Genomic DNA, 10681 nt, shown 5'->3' on the forward strand with positions numbered 1-10681 from the left:
ATTAAAAAAAAAAAAAACGAACACAAAAACCATCAATCAGGAAAAAGAAAACCATAACACCGTACACCCCATCCCTATCAAACACTGTCAAAAAGTAAAAATAAGAAAGGAACTGAATCCTATTTGACTCATGTTACGGCAATTCTCTGTTGCATCTGCTCGATAAAAATAATTTATAAAAAAAATTATTAATCAAAATTATATCCGATGAAATTTTTGATACTTAAATTATAAAAGTGATGAACAGCAGATAGAATATTCAAAGTGACAGAGTATCATCCAAAATTATCTTACCTATATATTTATTTATCTCCTTTTATAGATGACTCGGTGTAACCGTCGAACACATGATCTCATTTTTTATGGCACTAAGAGGTAGTTATCAATTATCGGACATAATCATAGAGTTAGTGGGCATAAAGGGTAGTTATCCCGATTATCAGACCATAATCATGGAGTTAGTGGAAGTTTATGCCACTAACGATCGTGGCATGTAGTTATTACCACATTATAGTATCGTGATTATATATTTGGCAATCGGTCGTTTGACATTCAGCAGTCAGTTGTTTGACAGTCGGTCATGAAGATGGTCAGTCGGCTATGAAGACAGTCAATCGGTTATGACATGAAGATGGTCAATGGGCTATGAAGACGGTCAGTCAGCCATGAAGATGGTCAGTCGGCTATGATATGAAGATGCTCAGCCGGCCATGACATAAAATAGTCAGTCGGTCATGAAGACGTCAGTTGGCTATGAAAATGTTGCTTCAGTCATGATGACTCAAGTTCAACCATGATGACTCTGCTTTGGTCAGATGACTCTGATTCGGCCATAATGATTTTGCTTCGGCCAGATGATTTCATGAGAGTGAATTCTGAAAATTTCTTTCTTTCCAGAGCCTCCCCACTGGGATCTCTTGGCTCTTCTTATATAGGTATGGAACAAAAGCCGATCTCAAATATGGGAGATAACATAGAATCGGAGGAGCAAATCTGATTGTCCAATAGTTGCCCCCCACTCTCAGGTCTAAGGTGGCTTGACGCATTGGACGATGGGAGTCAGCATATCTTCTGCCATGACTTCAAGTCCCGATTCTGTGGTCATTTCAGTTGATAATGAAATAAATTTTTTTTATTACCGAACCTTAGTCCGATTTTGTAGCCTTCATTTTGTAGTAAAAACAAAATTTTCTTTGTATTGTCTCTTTGAATATGATCATCATTCATTATAGATAATTGTTAAATATTTTCTGACTGATCGAAGTTGAGTTGGCATATTCTTCTGACCGATTATAGTTGAGTCGGCATATTATTTCGTCCGATCGTACCCGAGTCGGTATGTTATTCCGTCCAACCGTAGTCGAGTCGGCATGTTATTTCGATCGATCATAGTCAAATCAGTATATTGTTCCATCTGATCATAATCGAGTCAATATATTGTTCCACTCGACCATAGCCGAGTCGGCATGTTGATCCTCTTGGGACTCATTTCGATTCGAAGATCGTATTTTTTTGCTTTGGCCCTTTAGGCCTTGAGCCAGAGCTTGTATTTATCGTCGAATCATCTTGAGTTGAAGCTCATTGTATCACATTTCAGTTGAAAGTATATTGAAATCGAACATATTGTTTAAATATATTATGTCATAAGGACAACTTTATTGAAGTACAGTCGTAGATTGTTGGTATTCCATGTCTGAAGGGCGATCGTTCCACTATAGAGGAACATTGTTATAGATTATTCCATTGATCTGGAACGTGATCGTAAGCCATTCCATTATAAAGTGGAAGAACTTTTCCAATCATCAATTAGAATCGATTCATCGTTTAGAGAGAGCTTTCCGTATCGTCGATCTCGATCAATTCATCGTTTGGAGAAATTTTTAGAATCATCAATCACGATCGATTCATCATTTGAAAAATTTTCAAAATCATTGATCTCGATCAATTCATCGTTTAGTTACTTTGTAGCTTTTTTAATTTGATGATCTAGCTCCTGAGCTTCCACTCATAGTTGTTCGCACATTGGAAATTCTCTCGGAGGGAACACCCAGGAGTAGAACTTTTGTTGGATGAGGAAGGAAAAGAACATCATCTTTTCCCCTAATCAACTTTGGGGGGGGGAATAGATGGCGATTGGTATGTTAAAGTGATGGGCTGAGTGGTGTGGTCCATGCCGTCGATGAGACTACCATCGAGATTGCACTACCATCGATTGTTAGCTGTATTTGCTGGAGGCTATGAACTATCTCCATCAGTGTCTTTTTCTGCTATACTAAGGCAGCGAATTGTTGAGCATTCACGGTGATGACCGGATGTGAGGATCTGAGCTCTGCCGATGGAGATGGAAGATCTTTCTGACGGAAAGATTACTGGATAGAGCCGGTGGAAAATATTCTGGGCTCTCATTTTTGCCATAATGATTGGATTTTCTCTCCTTTCCTGGCACGCCAATCTGTTGCAGCTAATCTCCTGTTGCATCTAGCTCTGACGAAGGTTAACTTGCAAAAGAATTTCACTGATCGAAATTATATCCGATGGAGATCCTCCAATGCTTAAGTCAGTGGGGAGTGATGAACAGCAGATAGAATATTCAAAGTGACAGAGTATCAGCCCAGAATTGCTTAACCCATGCTGTTCATTTACCTCCTTTTACAGGTGACTCGGGTGTAACCGTCAGAACGTAGTCCTGCATTTTATGGTACTAAGAGATAGTTACCCTAATTATCGGACCATAATCATAGAGTTAGTGGATAGCTTATACCCACTAACGATCGTAGCATGTAATTACTATCCACGATTATAGTATCGTGATTACATATTTGGCAGTCAATCGTTTGACAGTTGGCAGTCAGTTGTCTGACAATCGATCATAAAGATGGTCAGTCGGTCATGATATGAAGATGGTCAGTCGGCTATGAAGATGGTCAGTCGCCATAAAGATGGTCAGTCCACCATGAAGACGATCAGTCGGCCATGATATGAAGATGATTAGTCAGCCATGAAGATGGTCAGTCGACCATGAAAACGATCAGCCAGCCATGATATGAAGATGATCAGTCGGCCATGAATATGGTCAGTCGGTCATGATATGAAGATGGTCAATCGGCCATGGACGGTCAGTCGGCCATGAAGATGTTGCTTCAGCTATGATGACTCAAGTTCGGCCATGATGACTCTGCTTTGATCAGATGACTCTGGTTCGGTTATAATGACTCTGCTTTGATTAGATGACTCTCATGAGAGCTGAATTCTGAAAGTTTCTTCCCTTCCAGAGCCTTCCTCTTGGGATCTCTTGGCTCTTCTTATATAGGTATAGAACAAAAATTGATTTCGAATATGGAAGTCTACATAGAATCGGATAAAGCAAATCCGATTGTCCCAACAACTCTTCTTGGGGAGCGTGTGAAAACCAAAAATCGTGAACTTTAGTTTTTCTCTATGCACTCCCTTCCTCATCTATCAGAAAAATTAAAATTGCATGCCATCCCCATCTATTGAAAGAAAAACTCGTACGCCACTCCCCTTCCGCATCCCAATCCCCATCCATCCATGGAGGGAAAGGAAAATCGTGCACGATGCCATGGACTCCTATCCAGCTAGCACTCTTTTATGAGATGGACCATCCACATCGAGCGGTTTTCCATGGAACTCATGCTCCCACACCATCAAGATCTCATACTACATCGTCTAGATATGCCTTCGGCTGCATCCTCAAGATTGTTGCTCGCCTAAATCTGCATCAATTTGGAATATCTTTGATCACCATTGGTGTGAGGCCCAATTAGTCTCCTTCTCTATCTCTTCCTTAGAATTAAACCTTACATTGAAATCCTAGTTGATGCGTCTAGTGCATAGGATTTTCTTAAGATTTGACCAATTGATGCCTCTATAGCCTAGAAATTTATATTTAATTATTGTGCATGATTAATACGAATGCATTTCGTAACCCTTACAATTTATCTAACAATCTTTTTATCTAATATATAAATTTTAAATTATTATTTTTTCAATTTTTAATAGTCTTTTTTTTTATCAATAAGTGAAAAAGTATCCCAATAGAATAGAAAAACATTAAAGAAAAAGAAAAATTAGCCTGGAAACGTGATGGATATAGACTTCAAAGAAAAACCAAATACTACAATCTAACAAATTGGGTTTGACAAGCATCTACCAATGGTGAAATCTTGCTTTTTGAGACTTGAGATAGTTAGCTCGATAATCCTCATTAAGTTTTTAGCTTGCCGGTTTATTTGTTGGCTGATTGGCTTCTTTAGAAGTGTGATTATATAAAAGTGATCTGTGGGTGATGTTACAATTTATCTATGATCTTTTTATCTAATATATAAATTTTAAATTATTTTTAATTTTTAGTAGCTTTATTATTTTGATAGATAAGTGTGAAAGGATCCCAATAGAATAAAAACACATTAAACAAAAAGAAAAATTAGCCTGGAAACATAATATATAGATATAAACTTCAAAGAGAAACCAAATACTACTCTCTAACAATTGGGTTCTATAAGCATTTGTTAATAGTGAAATCTTACTTTTTGAGACTAGAGATAGTTATCTCAATAATCCTCATTAAGTTCTAAGTTTGCTAGTTTATTTGTTGGCTGATTGGCTTCTCTAGAAGTGTGAGTTATATAAAGGTGATTTGTAAGTGTTGCAGAATTCTTTATAATCATTCCGTAGACTTCTATATCAAAAAAAAAAAAAAAAAATCATTCTATAAACTTCTCTAACTTTCATATTAATAGAACCGGGGATTCTTTCGGCTCAATCTTTCACAATATTTCCTGGGGATCGGTATGGACATCACTTGTTCAACTATCTCCTCAGCGAATACTTGCCTTAAAAGTTTCTGATTCCATGTCTATTTGGTGCTATCAGATCTGAAACATTCTGGTTGTCTTGGCACATGTTTAGATTTAGAGGGATGAGGATTCGATTAATTTAAATGTAACTAATCCAAGGGTCTTGAAATATATAATATTTTTACCTTCACCCACCTGCCAATAGGAAGTGTTTCACACATTTTGATGCTGAACATAAGCTCTCCGTATTGGTGAAGACTCTTTTTTATATTGATAACTATCCCAACTTGTGAAATTATATTTGGCTGACAGCACTTTGCTCCAAATTGAATCTTTATTTACTATTAAACTTCAGCAACCTTTGCCATGAATGCATCTTTTGTAATCTTGGTGTGCTAATGTCCAAGACCCCTTGCCCTTTTGGTCATACATACTTTCTCCGATGATATAAGATGAAGTTTCCTTGAGTCTTTATTAATGAAAATAATTCTATGTTTAGTAAATGGCAGGTTGTTTTCGCCACAAACTGACACAAATTCTATTGTCTTAAGGTTGGCCAAAGTATGCTTTTAGATTGATAATTTATATATTAAGATTTAACAGCATTGGTAGAATTCATGCAAATCAAGTAGATCAAAGCTAGCATACATGCAACAACTTCTCTTATCATATAAGTATATTTACTTGTTAGGATTTGACATCTCGAGATTTGCTCCATATTGAGCCCACAGCGAGGTCTGTGATGAAAAACGAAGTCCAACGAGACTAAGATCATCCCAAATAGAGTTCGAACGAAGAAGATACGCACGAGAAGAGTTGGCACAGAGTTCGGAGCGATGGAAGACCCCGGCGGAGCGGTAGCGATGCGGCCGCACACGCCCAGGTGCAGCAGGTGTGGGTGCGGCCCAGCCCCACGTGGCTTGCTAGGAGCCCGATAGCCCGATCCACGGTGGACCAGGCGGTGCATGGAGGGGTCTGTGGACCACGTTGGCGTTTCCTACGTATTTTTCGCGATCCACGGCACTATTCCATAGATCGAAACCGATTGACGTCGGTTGATCTCGATCTCGATCCGATGGTTCAGGGACTAATTTGGGGCTGATTAGGACTCCTAAACACGATCTAATAGGGTTTTAAGGTTTATAAAAGCCCTTGATCGTGAAACAGAGGAGCTATGTGGTCTCGTGGCTTGGTTTTCATGGGAGAGAACCCATGCATGGTGCGGTGCAGTTTTCATCACGTAGAAAATTCGAGAACCCATGGAGAGAGAGGGATGCACAGCGCTGAGAGAAGGAGCAGAAGGCTCTGACAGCGGACTGCGGTCACTTCAGGAGTTTAGGGGGTTTTCCTAGAGAGAGAGCTTTTGTGAGGAGAACTTCTTGTGAGAGAGAAATTGGATGTACGAGGGTTGAGGGTGAGATCTCCTCTTGTAAATTTTTTTTTCATAGTAAAGTTTTCATGCCTCATGGAGGCGAGCCCTTTTTTGGCTGATCCACGTATTTTGATTGTTTTTGTTTTATTTCTTCTTTCTTCCTGCTGCATCGCACAGTATCGAAAAAATCTTGAGAGGTGGTGTTCTGGCCAAACATCCATCCAATAAGTGGTATCAGAGCGAGGCAGTACAATAATGCAGATTGCAGCGGTGGTGAGCAAGATTGAAGATGGAGAAGACAGGATCAATCAAGATGAGATCAATAAGTTTAATGGAAAGAGCAATTTCTCCTTATGGCAGGTAAGGGTGAAAGATGTGCTCATCCAACAAAGGTTGATCGATGTTCTCTTGTACGAGAAGAAGCCGACCACCATGGAGGTACAGGATTGGAGACGACTACAGATGCAAACGATGAGTACCATCCGTATATATCTAGCGAATGAGGTGGTGATCTATGTGTTTAGTGAGACTTCCCTGATGGTGTTGTGATCGAAGCTTGAGGAGTTATACATGACGAAATCTCTCACCAACACTCTCTTCCTCTGGAGATAGTTTTACAACTGCGGATAGCTGAGGGACAGAGCATGCAGGAGCATCTAAGTCACTTCCAGAAGATTCTCACTGACCTCCTCAGCATTGGTGAGAATGTTGAGGAGAAGACCAGAGCACTGGTTTTGCTAGCGTCGCTTCCACCTTCGTACGAGTCCTTGGTGACTGCTCTTCTAGTGGAAAGAGCACCATCAAAATAGATGAGGTCACCGCGGTGATCGATACTCCAGAACAAGATTCTCAGGAGGAAGAATCTGACTTCAAGCTCAGGTGGTGGTAGCTCAGCTTTGGTGGCTTCTAGAGGAGCAGGAGGTGATAGACAGAGCGACAGAAGATCGCGATGAGGATGGTCCAAGTCCAAGAGGGACTTGAGCAAAATCAAGTGTTATCGATGTGACAATTGGGGCATCTAGCCAGAGATTGCTCTCAATTTAAAAATCAGACTATGACTGCTGTGGCGACGGCCAGTAACGATTCAAAGGGAGACATCCTGGAGATATCTAATGGGGTATCTACTTCTTTCCAATAGTGGATATTAGATTTTGCATGCACCCATCATGTATGTTGTAGAGAGGAGCAGTTTGACTTCCTGAAGAATAGTGAGGGTACTGTTTATCTGTCGGATGGATTGAGCTATGCGATTAGAGGCATCGAGACGGTCAACTGGAGGATATATATGGTGCAGTGAGAAAATTAAGGAAGGTCGATACATATCCGATTTTAGATAGAATATTATCTCACTGAGTAGACTAGATTCGAGAGGCTACAGAATGGTAGCTGGTGGAGAAATTCTGAAGGTACTATACGGTGATAGGATTATTCTGAAGGAGAAGAAGGGGAGGAGAGGACATTATTACCTGGCAGGGAGCCTAATACGAGGTGGAGCTTCAAGAGCCAGTGGAGTCCAGAGCGAGGTGGAGCTCCAGATGGAGGTGGATCGGGTACAAAATAGGAGACTCAAGAGGATGAGAAGCGACGTCACAAGGTGAGATTTCATTGCTGCAGGATAATGCACCGAGCAGATCTCAGGTCAGAAGTAGCACAGCATATGATGGAGATGGGATCGAGCGACCTGGCTCGACTCCCATGTTTGGTAATGTCCTAAAGCCTATCATCTAAGTGGTAGATGATTAAATTAGTATATGAATTATCTAATAATAATAGTTATTTGGCAGGTTCATCATAAAAGTTCTATCTTCTTAAATGAACTCCTAAATTATGATGAAGTCCTTAGAACCACAATCAATCGATAAAGAGGATTTATCAGATGGTTCTTAAATTGTTCACGATCAAATGATAAGTTATTAACAAGGACGATAACTTATCAAGTGTAGGTCGCTGTATGCCATATGCGTTGGTTGTCCTCGTAACCAAGTGGTGTGGAGACATTGGTATGGCATCCAGGTGAGATATAGGAGTACATCTATATTAAACGTGACCAATGTAATACTCTACTATCAAGAGTAGTTAACTAAGATCAATGGGTATAAGTGTCCTCTGACCTGAGATCACCATGGTGATTTGCAAGCAACTCACTGTGCTTTGGTGCCAGACTGTCTGTATTTTTAATATAGGTTCGAAAATTTTGGATACAATCAAGTACTTGTGAAGTCGGTGTGTGAGTCAAGATGGAATTGACTACTCTTGATTAACTTCGGGATGAGAATGTCTCGTTGTTTTCAATTTAGCAAAACCTAAACTGGGTAATCCTCGTGAGGAGTCATGAGATTTGCAAAAATTTTGAGACACAATAGAGATGATTACATGAGTATTGACAGCATACTCAAAGTCATCTTGAGCATTATTGATCAAAAGATAATTATACGGTAACCATGTGTTAGGGTTCTTAGAATGTTGCTTTGCATACATTCGACCTATCTGGACGTCGGAAATCATTGCTAGATGGTTACTTCGACTGGTATAAAAATTGATTTCTGTGTTACCAGCTTAGGTTCGAACTATAAGATCACACACATAAGAGGTTGTAACTAATCAGATAGTTAATCGATGATTGAGAATCGTTCTAAGGTTAAACAATCAATGTGATTGATGTTTGACCTAATGCAAGTATTGCAGAGGATCATTAGCAATTGGATTGCTAATTGCTCAATCTGATTGAGCAATTGGGCTGAGATCAAGTCTAATTAAATATGATTCAATTAAATTAGTTTGGATTTAATTGGATTAAGTCTAATTAGTTTATTGGATAAGCAGTTGCAAGGGAGAAAAGTCCTATTTGACTAGGACTTGTATGACCTAATTCTATTAAGTTAGGATCTAAATTAAATATGATTTAATCTATTTAATTAGACTCTTAGTTGGACTAGATCACTATTAATTAGATTATAATTAATTTAAATTGGTTCAAAGTATTTAACCTAATCTAAATAAGAATCCTAGTTAGACTAGGATTCCATCTTCTCTTGCGCCACCTAAGAAAATCAAAGCCCACCCCACTAATTAATTCTAGATAATTTTTTTATGATCTAAGAAAAGTAATCTCACACCACTTATTTTAGATATTTGATCAGATTTGATCTGATTCAATATGAAAATTAATTTGGTTCATTGTGGAAAGTGGTTTAGCCTATTTCTATTTTTGAAAAAGTTCCTCTTCACAAGGACTCTTCCCTCCCTCTCTTGCACCAACTTCTCCATGTTTATCCTCTTTTTTGTTACCCCTTTTGTGTTATTTTCATGCTATCCATGAAATAAATGAGATAGGGGGGCGTCCAAGAGTTGGACGCCCCAAGGACTCCTTGTTAGACTAGGTCTTATGACCTAGTCTGTCATAAAAAAGGAGGCCGCCCCATATGCCATGATATAGGAGTCAAAAATTTATGAAAAATTGAGAAATTACCATAGGAGAATGAGGAAGACTGAGAGGTTTGAGGCATCAAAATCCATGGAGGAGAGTCCTCTAACAAGAGATCAAAAGTTGATGTCTTGTAGAGAAGAAAGGTAATGAGAAGATTGTCTTCTCTTATTGGTTTTCTTTCATATTTTTTTCTCTCTTTGTTTTTATGTTTTTATGTGATAAAAAAATGAGAGAGAAAGAAGGATTACATGGGTGGTTTGAGGTGCCAAAATTCTTGAAGGAAATTCTTCAATCAAGAGATCAAAGGTTGATGTCTTGTAAAGAGAAAGATAAGAGAGAAGATTTCTTCTCTTATTATTTTTTCTTTCATATTAATATCCCTTTTTTTATATTTTTTATATGATAAAAATTTGAAAGAGAAAAGGGATGGCATGGTGAATTCATGCTCCAAAGAGTTGGAGCATGGTGATCTTATTTTGTACATGATATGATCATGTTCTGATGGAAGAAGAAGAAGAAAAGAAGGTCTTTTCTTAAGGTTTCTTTTAGAACCTTCTTCTCCATAAATCATGAATTTTTTTATAAAAAAAATCAGATATCATAAGATCTGAAAACTAAAAAAATATCAAGAGAATAAGGTCTTCTCAAGTCCTAGCATAGAGATTTTTCAGGATATCAATTGTTGATGTACTGAAGGAGAAGATCTGTCTTCTCTTAGACCTTTTTCTATTAAATATTAATTTTGATTTTAGGGAGGTCAAAAAGTTTGACTTCTTCCTTATTCCTCTTCATATTCTTCATCTCTTGAAATATCCAAGAGATCCGAAGAATATTTTTTAGATTAACATCCGGAGGGATCTGCAAGAAGCTAGCACTTCGAGCGATCTTCATTCGACGAACTTTCATTTTGTTGCAGCCTCGTGTGGATCATCTGTAGAGATCGATGCGTGTTCGGCTCAAAGACAATAAAGAAAATCAATCATGAAGTTTTCAACCCGCATGAAGGTAAGAGATCTGATCTCTTCTTTTATCTAGATATGATTTAGGTTTTAGATCTGAAACTGT

This window comes from Elaeis guineensis, chromosome 13, assembly GCF_000442705.2.
Source record: "Elaeis guineensis isolate ETL-2024a chromosome 13, EG11, whole genome shotgun sequence".
NCBI classification, from domain to species: Eukaryota; Viridiplantae; Streptophyta; class Magnoliopsida; order Arecales; family Arecaceae; genus Elaeis; species Elaeis guineensis.